We start from the raw sequence: 13225 nt of genomic DNA, 5'->3' as shown, positions 1-13225 counted from the left end.
TTGCTTTGCAGCCCTGGTCAGCCACTGACTGCGTTGCCGGCTTCAGCCTCTCCCGGAGGACGCTCAGGCGCATCAGCAAGGACTGCCACAGCGCCTGTCACCTGGGGATGAAGGGACTAAGGGATGGCACTGCCCTGCCAGCCCTCACCCTCAGGGCTGCTTGGATGCACACCAGCTCTAAGGCAGGGGAAGAAATCTCCAAGAGATGTTTCTGGGCTGATTAAAGTTAATTAGCTCAAGTGATGCCTCTGAAGGGAAATGTTTCTTATTTTGGTTCCTGCTCGCTTGGGCTCAAGCCTGGTTTTCATAAGGCCAGTAACTGCAAACAGATAGGACCTTCTCATTGGAAACAGGCAGCGCGGGATCTAATTAAAGAAGCATGCCCTGGCATCTCAAAGAACCGCTTTCAATTACTGCCATTTCAAGAGGATTAAGAGGAAATATTTTAAACAAGACCACTGCAAAAAATAGATTTTGTTTGTCATTAGCTTTGAAATAATATTTGACTTAAAGGGCTGAAATTTCCATATGCCAGGTCTGCCTCTGACGGCACTTTCCCCAGGGCTGGGAAGAGGGTGATTCACAGCAGTGTGGGAGCTGGGAGCAGAGCTCCCCATGTACTGTCCTACTTCCATGTGGGAAATGTCCTCGTTTTTCTCTGGCCAGTTTTCTCTCTGACAGCCTAGAAGTGACAGACGGAGCAGCCTCAGATGTGAGGAACACACAACATGGGACTTGTTGGGTTCCCAGACTGCACCTGGGGTACTCTGGGGACACATTGCCACTGCCTTTGGATGGCAATGTCCTCCCACGGAGGGAGCAATGGCTCCTTCAATCCATGTGCTGTCCTTGGCCAGGCCAGCCATCCCTCTGACCCTTGCAATTTGCTGCTGTGTCTCTGCACAGCACGAGCCCACGAGTGTGAATTCAGGCTGGTCTGTTCTGCCAGTGGCCACACAGGTGGCCTGGAAGATGCTGTTGTGCCATAGTCACCGCAATAGTAAAAAGATGCTACCTCCAGCCTCTCTGCCTCTCCCAGCTCAGGCTGTACCTTCAGAAAGTGGATGGATGAAGCTGGAGCTAATCACAGGAGAGGAGCAGCATCCGTGACCCTCACCTGGGAACCCTTCTCTGGGCTGCAGGTGCAGAGCTTCTGCACAAGACTAGAAATGGAGCCAAAAAGGGTGAGCCAGGTTTGCTCCACTCTCCCCACCCACCTTTCCCAGTGCGTGGACAGGACACAGCCTGGGGTGTACGAAACCCACAGTCATGGGGGGCAGAAGTGAGTGGCAGTCACACTGCTGGCACTGTAACCTACCCAGGCAAGATGGGGACCACCACCAATCAACCAGTTGTTGAACACCTTCTGAGACACCCATCATGGGATATGAGATACTCATCAGTCGGGAGGAGCTGGTTCCTATCCATACGGGAGGATCCCAGGCTGCAATTCCTGTTCAACACCCAATTATCAGACAACTTGAGTTCAGCGAGGGTCTCCAAGCTTCATCCGGCACGTGCAAAGGGGGCACGTTCATCTTCCCTTTGCAGGTCTTGACTTCCCAGAGGAAAGGACTGTTTCCCACAGCACCTGGGCCAGTCCGGCTCCTGGATCCCCAGGGGCTCCTCAATGCTTGTGTGAAGTCAACAGCATGGGAAGGGCCCAGACACGGTGTGGTGACGAGGGCTCTCCACTGACATTTGCCCAGGGAGCTTATGAGGCTCAAGCGACAGAAACACTGGTCCTAGTGGGATCATGAGAAACCATTTCTCTGCGCTATTTACAGCGACCAAGGGCAGATTTTTTCCTTTCAGAAACACCACAAGGAGGATGTTTCTCATGGCTGTTGAGAAAGAGGGGTTCCACCCTGGGGGAATAGCATGGGTTGGGGTGCGTAAGCTCGGGGCAGTGAGGCAACACTTCAAAGAGAGCCAAGGACACCAAGAACGGATTTTGGCCACTTCCATGTCAAAGTGCAGGGCTGTTGGCACCAGCTCAGACTCTCGCACGCGAGAGGAGCATCAACAGGCTGCAGAGATGTCTAGCGAGCAGATACACCAAAAGATGGCTCCTCTCCATGTCCAAATGCATGGCTGCTGGGTCCAGGGCACACATGACTGCTTCTCCATGCCACAAAGTGACTGATGGGGAATAAAGAGACTGTAAGGGGTGGGCTTCCTACCATGCCGATGGAGCTACAGAACCCAAAGGGTTACCCAGAGTGCTCCATATCTCCAGAGCTGCAAGCTTCAGGTGGCATGAGAGGCTCAGAGGGCTCCATTTTGGCCACAAAGCCTCTAGACACACTGCAAGAACTAGTGGAAGAGATAAAATAGCACACTGAACCAGATTGGGTCAAATAAACCTAGACCCATGGAAATTTCACACTGTTAGCAATTTGTGGGAGGCTGTTGGGCTAAAAGCACGTGGGAGGAAGCCACCAGCCCTGGGAAGCAGGGCCCAGGAGATACACCTTCTGCTGCAAGCTCAGAGCAAAAGCATAGCTAAAAAGACCTGCAAAAATAACGTCACCCAGAAGCCAGACAGCAGGGAGAGGAGGGCATACGTCTGCAAAAATGGGGAAATAAAATGGAGCATTCATGAGAAGAGCAGCAGGGGCAGAAGGCAGAAGAAATGCCTCCTTTCCATGTGCAGTATTCCAGTCCCTGTAAAATCCAAGTGGGTTTCATCATCAGTGCAACCAGCTCTCCTGTAGGTAATCCACCTCCTTCCTCCCCTTCTCCACAGCCACTCTGGCCCCTCTGCGTCACGGCCAGGCATCAACCAGCCGATGGATGTGGTCTATACTATTCTTGGCATGGGCCCCAGTCGGTCCTGGTGCTTGCCAACCCTTTATAAGTCCACAAAGCATCACTACGATCCTTGTCGGCATTGATTCCTCCCACCACGGGGCCAGGCGGCCTCTCTCAAGACTCCTATTGAGCCCTCCAGGAAATATCCCGCGGAGAACAAAATGAGATGCCGAAGAGCTGAAGGATTTCAGCTCTGGCAGGTCCCCAAAGCTGGGAAGTAGAAAAGTGTTATGAAAACACTCATCAGAAGGCGGTGAGAAATCAGACATAGGTCGCTTGAACTCCAGCCCTGAGGAAAGGGGTCAAGCCCACAGGGTAAAGCCCAGGCGGATGGGAAGAAGCCAGCAGAGTTTTTTTGGAGGAGGAATTGCTTGGTTTGTTAATTTGATGACATCTTCTAGGCTGGGTCCTTCCTCCACTTGGGATTACAGGTCTGGACCCACTTGCTTGCTCAGCAGGGACGGCAGCACTTCTCCTGCCAGCACCACAGAGCAGCTCACGGTTGTGTGTGACCCTTAGGTTTTGGGCACGGGCCACCCAGCTGGCAGCACTGTCAGGGGATTTTACTGGATGAAGCACAAGAGCTGCTTGCCTGTAGGGTGGTGCAAACAGGTCAACATGGTCCAGCCCAGGAGACTGGGACTGTAGGTCTGTTCTAAACAAGCGGCAGAATGATGTGAAACTCCTTTTAACACATATTTTTGGGATTGTGGAGTGGTTTTCTGACTGCTATTTGATGGCCTTTCACAGATGCCAAACTTCTACTTTCAAAAACAGTTGATTTTTAAGCAGATTGTCTCCCAAGAGAAACTTCCTTTTGAAAACACTCTTCTGAAGCTCTTGGGGAACTTGCAAGATGTTTTGCTTTTATATTAGAATTTTTAAAGAGCCCTTAAAGGAGGAAGTGAGGCAATGGATGAGACTTCATTAACTGATTAAGTTATCAGCCATCCTTCCTTGTATTTACTTTTTTCCTGTGGGGAAAAAAGTCATTTTTCACTTTCAAGCATTTAGAGTGGCTTCATGCACCCACAGAGTTCACAAAATATTTCAATTACCTGGTCCTGCATATTTTGGATATGCTACCGAGTGGATTAACTGGTGGGTTGACCTCCTGAGCTGTCCCAATAGTATTGGAAATGGTTTGGTTTTGTTTTTGAGAGAAGCACAGCATCACTAGAGATGAAAGAGAAGTATTTGTTGGTTTTGATGGCTCGCATGTGTGAGCATCCACTTTGAAATCGTGGCCTTTTGAGGATGGGATAGGTTGACTCCTAATAGGATGCTGCTTTCTACCCCAAGGCAACCCAAGGGAACATTTGGACTGGTTCTGAACACAGCCCTGGAGACTCTCCGCAGACAGCATCTCCTTGTGCATCCCCCAGGAGGTTACTCCATCCAGGTCCACGCAGCGCTGCTCATCAGGCAAGTTTATTCTCCCTCTACTTCCAGCTCCAGCTGACCCTGGAAAGCCCAGCATCCTTGTGAGAGCTACTTCTTGGGAGATTTATGGCTCGGTGGCCATACGCAGTTCAGAGTTTACATAAACGCTGGGCACAGCCCCAGCACTGGGTGCTGACTCAGGCACCCGCCCATGCGATGCTCCCACGTCACCGGTTCAAATGAGCCTCGCAGAGCAACCGTGCTGACATTTCATGCTGTCATTGACTGTAGCAGGCACTGGAGCGATCAAAGCACGGGGCTTCGCATCCTGGCGAGAACGGGTTTTAAATCTTCCCCTCCCCAGCCCCTGACCTCAAGCAAACACAACGTAATTGGGTTGTCCCAGTTGGCGACGGGTTTGATTCATTTTCCAGGGGGGAGATCTCTCTGGCTGTTTGCACAAAGAGGCTCCGCAGTCCTAGCTCAGTTTCCAGCGCCTGCAGAAGGACTGGCTCCCCGGACCCCCAGCTGCAGCCCACCACTGCCTGCCAGGCACCGCTGGCCCCGGGATGACGGTGGGTGAAAAGGCTGATGCAGAATAATGGTCACACCTGAGCTTCAGGGGGAAAAAAATGTTCTCTGCTGCAAGAAAAAGCCGAGTGTGAGAAGACTCCCAGATGAGGGAGAAGAGCATCCTTGCTGCAGCTGCTGGAGGAGAGGGTAAGAGGAATGAGATGCTGTAAATCCCCCCCATTACAGAGCTGCGCTGTGGCTCCATGGGTGGATTCATGATTTCCAGCCTGGGCGCTGCTGTTACACACCGTGCTCCAGCTCAAGATGGGGATTAATTTGCAGCCTGGGATGCTAAAATACAGCACAGAAAGGCTTTTTTTTTTTTTTTTTCTCTTACCCAAGATGTCAAAAAGACCCATTATTTCTTAGCCATGATGGCATGTGGTATTTAATTTTGTACCGCACTGAGGGTTTTTGGAGCTGCTGGGTTCTCACGACCCCTCCCTGTATATCTGTATCTCTCTGTTCCCCTCCTGGGAAGCCTTCCTCTCTTTCCTGAAAAGTGGAAGCTGCAAATGCCATAGCACCATCTGGCTGCAGAAGAAAAATGGGCCTTTCTGCAGCAATTAGCCTGATGCCCCAACTCTCCTCACCCTGCATCTGAACAGACCCTTCCGCATCTGCTCTTCTCAGCCCTACCTCTGTTCCTGGAAATTCAAGGCACAGCCGAAGGACGGAGCCCTGTTTATGACTTGTACCAACGTGACAGACGGCTGCTCAGAAAACATCTCCTCCTCATATGCTCCTTGCCTGCGTTTGAGTATGTTTGGGAATAGTTAAGTAGCTGTCTTGACTTGTTTAACTCGATAGCCACAGACATTTCACGGAGCTGCGGGGGGATTTATGTCTCAATAATGCACTAATGTTTGGTAAGCATGGCGGTTTCGGGGAGATTTATGTCCCATCAGCAATCTAAGAGGGATTTATAGTGCCCGTCAGAGGTAGGGTTACAGGAGGTGCCGTTTGAGAGATGCCGAGAGCCCCGGGTCTCACTGCTCGAGTGTGGTTCCTCGGAAAGACCACGTCCTGGAGCACTGTAGGCTGCTGACATATTGCCCCACTAATGTTTTTCATCAATGAAACTAAACACAAGGGCTAAGGGAGCTGCCTGGTGACGGAAAGCATTTTGTAACACGCTTCCCTTATTCCAGCTCTGTGATGGGTGAGAAAGGGCAGTGGGGAACCCCACAACCCAGCCCCGGGGAGGGAGGCCATGCCCATCACCCAGCTCACCTTCTCTCCGAGTGACAATGCTGGTGCCACCTTGTCCCTTGGAGCCACCCCTCAAAGGGTCACAACTGGTTGTCGAGAAGAGCCGTGAGGCAGCAGGAGGGTACCTGGAGGAGGGATGAAGGCCAGGAGGTGGCGGTGGGGCTACAGGACATCCACTTCCAAGAGATGGAGAAGGACCGTGTCTCCCAGTCTGTCTCCAAACCCTATGAGTTAGGGACAAGCTGCCTCACAAATCCAGTGTTGCAGGTGGCTTTTCGGAGCAGTCCCAGACAGACAGAGCTCCTGTGTCAGGGGACACTACCTAGGAAACAAGTCCTCATCTCCAGCAAGTTCAGGAGATCTTTCTCTCTGCTGGGACAGCCTCCTTAACTGTTTTTTGACTGCTAGAGGTTTGACTGGTGTCTTTGCAATTTCCCAGTCAGAGGGTTCCTGCCAGAAATCAAGACAAAGAAATCCTTGAAAGGGGGGGGGTGGGGTGGGGGATATTTTTCCTTTGTTTAGGAGAGCTGGCAACGTCTGTGTAAACTTCTCAATGCGTGATAGACCTGTGAGAGGCTCAGTTGCACTCCAGGACATGAGCCCTGGAGCATTGTTCTTCCTTGAGTCTCAGCAGCTGATGTAGTTCCCAAGGGTTGAAATTGTTCCCTCCTGGGTCTCAGCCTAGACATACATCATTAGCAAGATTCATATGATTAAAATAACTGTAATCAAGTGATTGATTTTGCAAGAAGCAGGCGCTGGAGGGAGAAAGAAACAAGGCTCCAGAGCAGAGTGTTGGAGATGCTGAGCTGAAGGACCACAATGCTGGGAGCTGCATCATTTTTGCTTTCCAGCTCTCATGGTGACAGAATAACACAGGTCAGGTTTGATGAGAACTATAATAGATTTAGATGTTGTTTCACTCCTGGCAGTTATTACAACAAGTTCAGTCTTTACTTCTGCAAAAAACAGTACTGAATTTCCCATCATGAAGCTGTGTCTGGCAGCATCATGGCTTTTTTCAGCCTTAAGAGACCAGGGCATGCTTTGGTTCCTCCATTCAGTGGCCCCTTGGCTTGAGGGCAGTATTTCCTAACTGCAGAATTGTCCAGATATCCAGATATATTTCAAACAGACCCTCTGTTGATCTGGGAGGAAAGAAACCCCATTGTATAGTTGGATACATCTATACAGCATCAGGATAGATACATCCCATCCTGAGATGGTAAGAGTTGGAGTAAAGCAACTTACAGCTCCTAGGAATGACCAAGAAAAAAAAAAAGTGTATCAAAAAGCTAAAAATCTCCTTCCTTGCTGGCCAGTTTTTGATCAACTGCCCCAAGCCAGTGCTCCCCAAGTTCACAAACTGGCACACCATGCTTTGAAAAATCACAGCTCCTTCCAGCTCATCGCTTTTGTCGTTAACGTGGGAATTGCCATGAATCACCAAGCGTCTGTGTTCCTGTTAGTCATTCATAATGAGACACGGTCGACCCTGCTGCCATCCCAGCCAGCACACCGGCTTCTTCAGGCTTCAGGCTTCATTGGTTAATGACCCAGACCTTGAAGGTATCCCAGGAAAAACAAGCACAGGCAGAGTCACCCAGTGTCGAATAAACCACAAGTGTTAGATTTCATTAAAACAGTGATGTTTGAGTACATAGGATTTTTGAAGGCAGTTTTCACATGTTCAGTCTCCTCTTGAAAGAATTTAAATATGTTTGTTCACTGTATTTTTTGTCAGGAAAAGAATTTTTTTTTCTTTGTTTTAGACAAGTCTCTCCAACTCTTTTTAACTAGGAAAGGTGAACAACGAACATGGAGAAAAAGCAGCTTTCAGCCACACTAACACAAATTCACCCTTACTCTTTCCAGAAAATTACGATTTGGGACAAAAGCCCCCAACACACTAGCCAGGCACAGGGACAGAAGGGCTCATCCCAGCTCTCTCCAACAGGGTCCCCCAGCCCTTGCATGGTCCCAGCCTTGGCACACAGCAGACCCTCCCTCCAGGCTCTGCTCACACCCACCCCGTCCATCCCCAGGACTTACCTCCTCTCCATCCCTTTCTCTTTCTTTTCCCTTCATCCTTTTTGCTGCCCCAGAGGAGCTGTGCTACCTGTTTGGTGAAGAAAAGAGCATGTAGGGTGTCCAGATGGGACAGCAGATCCTGGACCCTCAGAAGGCACCGCAGGGACATCAGTGCTGTGTGGTCTCAGTTGGAGGCAATGTCACAGCTCCTCTGCGGGTCCACATGCAAACTGTCCCCCAGGCAGCAACCCGAGGAGTGTGGCGTGCCTGCGCTCTGCTAATGGATGACCATGCCAGCTGATGTCCTTGGTCAAGGTCCCACTAGGGCTCCTCCAGGCAGGAGAAGAGCCAGCAGGAGAGGAGATGTGCAAAGCAAACAAGTCAAATCCCACCACTGCTGTCCCAACTCTTGCACCTACAGATGTAACTCAGGAAATATCCACAGGCATTAATGCAGCACACGCAAACGTCAGTTGCATGTGTGCAGCGCATGAAACACATTCTCCAAACACATATTTTTGGGCACAAGCACCTTCCTGCTGCCACTCAGCATCTCCTTCTCCGTGGTGGGTCCAATAAAGCCAATGCATGCGACAACAAGCTGGAGGTCACACACCTGCAGCAATGCCACCTCCTCAAAGGAAAGGCATTGAACGGGACCCACCTTTGCACACACATCTTCCTCCAGTTGTGTGTGGAGGGTATACACGTCTGTGGTTCCATGGGCATGTTCATGCTGATACCCTCCTCAAACCACCTCTGCACCCTGCTCTGGGATGGCAGGGGCTGAAGATCGACCACAGCAACAAAGGTGCTGCCAGGGCGCCCATCCAGTGAGAAGAGAGTGAACATCCTGGCACCATTAGTGTTCTATGGTGGGGTTTTCTTTGTTAATTAGGAAAAAAATAACCTTGCTGACTTTTCTGCTCTGATCCTGTTCTGTTCTAGGTAACGGCTCTTATTGTAACAAACAGCATCGTGGCCCAGATTCGAAGGCTAATGACAGTTGATGGGAAATATTTTGTTTCATAACAGCAGCTGCAGCCAGCAGAGCACATGAGAACATTTTTTCAGGAACATGGAAGACGTTATTTTTAACTGCTCTCCCCCATATTTATGGTGCTTGGAAGAAAGATGCGCCAGTTTAAACACGTTGCAGCACTACGTGCCTTTTAACTCCATCTGCGCCATGGAGAGGGGCTGTGCCCAGCCCTAGTCTGGCAGTTGGGTGGTGGGATGACCATGCTCATTGCAGGCTGGTTTCCTCACTGTCCATCCATCTACAGCCTTACAGCACCCAACACCGAGACTATCACCATCAGGACATGACACAGCGCTCTGTGCACTGACACCCAGCCCCAAAATGCACCTTTTGGTGCCAGCTCTGGGCCAGCAGCAAGGCGAGAGGAGGGTCTGGTTGTGCTGAGCGCTGCAGACATCCAAAGAAGGACAGGAGAGTCTGGGCAGAGCAAGAGGTGGCCAGCAAGGATGGTCAGCAGCTGGGTATAAGTTGCCCAGGCATCACCCAATGCATTCCCCCCTTTGCTGGTATCCCTCTGCCCCCATCAGAAGGGTTCTTCCCCTCAAACAGGGAGCAGATCCCATGCCCCCCATCTTTCCCACCTTGCCTCCTTCGGGATTATAAAGCCTGGTGGCTTCCTTTCCTCGGCACGGCACAGAGACACCAAAAATCCAGACCTGCTGAGGCTGGAGAGGCTCAGATGCAAGGCTCCAGGTACACCCAAGAGCTCCCAACCAGGGCACTGGAGATGTTGCAGACCCAACAGCATTAAGGCAGACTGAAATGGCATTTAAGTCCATCACCAGTTGAAACAACGTTCCTCAACATCCAACAAAAATATGTGCTTAATAGTCACGGAGCTGAGTGACCCAGAGTTATGATTTTCTTTCAGCAGATATTTCATCTTCAGGCTGTCACTTTCACTTGGGTCATGATTAAAACAATAAACCCTGGAGAAGCCACCCCGTTCCCTGTCAACAGCTGCTTCTCCTCCACGTGCTGCGATGGGAGCCATTCCTCACCAAAAAGAGGGAGGGGGAATTAAAGACAGATTATTATTATTAATTATTCGTAGCTGCCATGTTTGGCCAGCAAGCTCTCCTTGGTCAAGTGAGGGTGGCCACAGCTTCCCCCCCACAGATGTTCATCGAGGAGGGAGAAGTTGCTCTATGGTATAAGGGACACATTACTGCTGCACATGAACATCTCCAGGACCTTCATCTCTCTTCCCATGCACCAGGCAAGTCACTGTATTGCAGGAATCCCCTTATATTACCTCTGAAAACCTTCTTGGACATTTGCATTCCATCAGTGAAACCCCACCTTGACAAACAGCTCACAAAGGGAAAAAAATTCAAGCATTGCCACAATAACCAATAAGTCCATCACCGTAAGGCCCAGCCCTGGTCCCTGTGACCTTGGGCAGCCTTTTCTGCGGGCCTTCTGCTCTTCCTGTCCTGTGACTCAACCCAGATGGTACCATGGGGTTGCATGGCCTTAAACGAGCTGGGAGGTGGGGAAGGAGCAGGCCCCCAGGTTGTCCTCTGAACCTACAACACAGTTTTGACAGTGCATGCAATTATTGTGGAAATGACGGGCAAGATCTGGCCACCCAGGCTGACCACAGGGCTTATTGCGCCATTGGAGGAGACATCTAGAGCTAGCCAACGGCAGAAATGTTAGAGAAAACAGCCTGCGTCCTGCCAGACTCACGACATGAAGCATTCTGCTTGGACATTTCACTTGGGCCATGAAGACGGGCATTGCAGAAATGCAACAGCTTTCTTGGAGCTTGTTTTCCAAAGGCTCAACATGTTCCACTTCAGCAAGGCTGGAAAATCTATTGTGTCAGTGCTCCTGCCATGCCTGCATGTACTTGCATTTTCCTCGCAGTATTTTTAGAGATTTCCACTCCTTGGCCTGATTTGGGATGAAGTCAAATATGTGAAATCTTGGAAGCTGCCACAGGAAAAGAAACTCCATTTTTCAACCAGCTTTAGATACAGCCTTCAGCCGTGCTGATAAATCTTCTGCCAGCCTGGAGAACTGCACTTGCCTCCCAGATAAGGCCCTAACATGGTCCAGAAGGTCTTTGTCCCCCAGCCAGCCCAGGGAGGTGCTGCTATCCCACCCCTCCGAGGACAGGCTGAAGCTTCCCCCAAGAGGGTGATTCTCTGATGGGAGGCAACAGCAAGACGTGGCAGAGCTCCCCGGCCCCTTGTCCCATCCAGCCCTCCCGAGCCAGAGGAACGGAGAGTTTGGCTATCTCCCTGTGCTTCGTCAGCTTTCCTCCAACGCAGCCCCATTCCCCAAGGGTCCTGTATCTACAAGACTCTTGTTGCTGAGGCAGGGGAGGAAATCATGGGGCTGGCTTGGAAGGAGCTCCATCCCCAGCCCTACAGAAGGACCAGCTCAGCCACATCATCACACGCCTGCTGAAAACTCCCCGGCACAGCTCCTCTGGAAACCATTTGCTTGCACTGCTCCAACAGCCAGCAGGGTTTTGCAGGGTGCTCTTCCACAAAGTCACCTCCTTCCACCGTGGCATGGACCTGTTTCATCCTCCTGGTCAAACACATGCCTTTCTGGTCCACACCAAGCAGCACTTCCCAGGCAGGATGGCTCTTCACCTGAGCTCACCCTCCTGGGGAGGAGGAAGACATCCTTAGCTGTCTTCACACTCCTCGTAGCAAGGGATGAAGCACACTCTGCAGTGGCATTTGTTTTTCCGCTCACCACTGAGGGCTTTTCATAGAGCCCCATCCCATCAGATGAACCCTGCCTTCGTCTCCAGTTTGACCATACGTTGTAGTTTTACACAGCACCGCTTGCTCACCCTCCTCCCTCCCGGGGATGGGGGAGAGAATTAAAGGGGTAAAGGGAAAAGAGACTCTTAGGGTGAGATAAGAACAATTTAGTAACCAAACTACAATAAAATTGAAAGTAATTATAATAGTAATATATACAAACGAGTGATACACAGTGAATTGCTCACCACCCCACGACCAAGGCTCAGCCTGTTCCTGAGCAAGGAGAATCCCAAAACTACAATCCAGAAAGGGAGATAAGAGCCCAGATGTCTGAGACCAAGAGCTGACTGAAGGAGGGAGATGACCCTGGGAGAGGGACCACCCAGAGAGAGCCGACCCAGAAAGAGAGAGCACTTCTGGACAGACACTCATCTCTACACTGGGCATGATGTGGAATAGACTATTGGCCCCAATTCGGGTCTCAGTCCTAAACCTAAGATCAAATCCTAGGCTAGTAACTGGGGCTGTGCTCCCTCCCAGCTTCTCCTGCCCCTGCAGACACGGGCACAGCAGGGAAGCTGGAAAGTCCTTTACTGTCCTGGCAGCAGCTGTAACCATCAGTATGTTACCAGCCTCCTTCTCAGCACAAATCCAAACACAGCCTCACACGAGCTACTATGAAGACAGTTAACTCTGTCCCAGCTGACACCAGGTCACCATAGACACACATGTGTGTCTATGGGGAAAGCCACCACATCAGCTCAGCAGCATTATGAGGACTAACCTCCACCTTTCCTGCCCAGGGATGGGCTCTGCTGGGAGCACCCACTGTGTCACCCCCATGGAGGGAGCCATGGGAAACCCACCGATCCCATGCTGGCCTTGGGGAAAGCTCAGCACCTCCTCCTGTGCTCCCTGAGGCTGGCCATGGAGGAGCACCCATCTCTTGAGCACTTTTTGGGCATGTGGGACCAGTCTCACCACCACAGGGCAGCCTGACCACCCACATGAGATGCTCTGTGGTGTCCCGAGATGGGTTTATAGCGTGGCTAATTTCAGCACCTCCCATTAGCAAGGAGGGCTCCACCCAGCCCCATGTTGAAACCACCTCTGGGCTGGAAAACAGCAGCTGTGAGGCAACATCTGGCATCGCTCGGACAGGCAGAGGCAGGAAGCGAAGGAAAACAGCATCTGTCGCAGGCTGCTGAGGGACTCCAGCTAGACAGAGAGCAAAATTTGGCCAAGGTATTGGAAAGAGTAACTCTAATCTTAATTTTTTTTTTTTTTTTAAAAAGAGACATTATAAGATGCTGGTTGCCATTTGTCATCCTTCAGCCTGCTGTTAACTCCCACCATGCCTCTTGCTGCCATGATGCACAGATGTCAACCCCTCCTACCCCAAAGTCATTTAAGCTTTATCTTCATTTATGGGACATATCTG

This window comes from Pterocles gutturalis, unplaced genomic scaffold (assembly GCF_000699245.1).
Source record: "Pterocles gutturalis isolate BGI_N339 unplaced genomic scaffold, ASM69924v1 scaffold1269, whole genome shotgun sequence".
In the NCBI taxonomy this organism is placed as follows: Eukaryota; Metazoa; Chordata; class Aves; order Pterocliformes; family Pteroclidae; genus Pterocles; species Pterocles gutturalis.
This window is presented reverse-complemented; position numbering follows the sequence as displayed.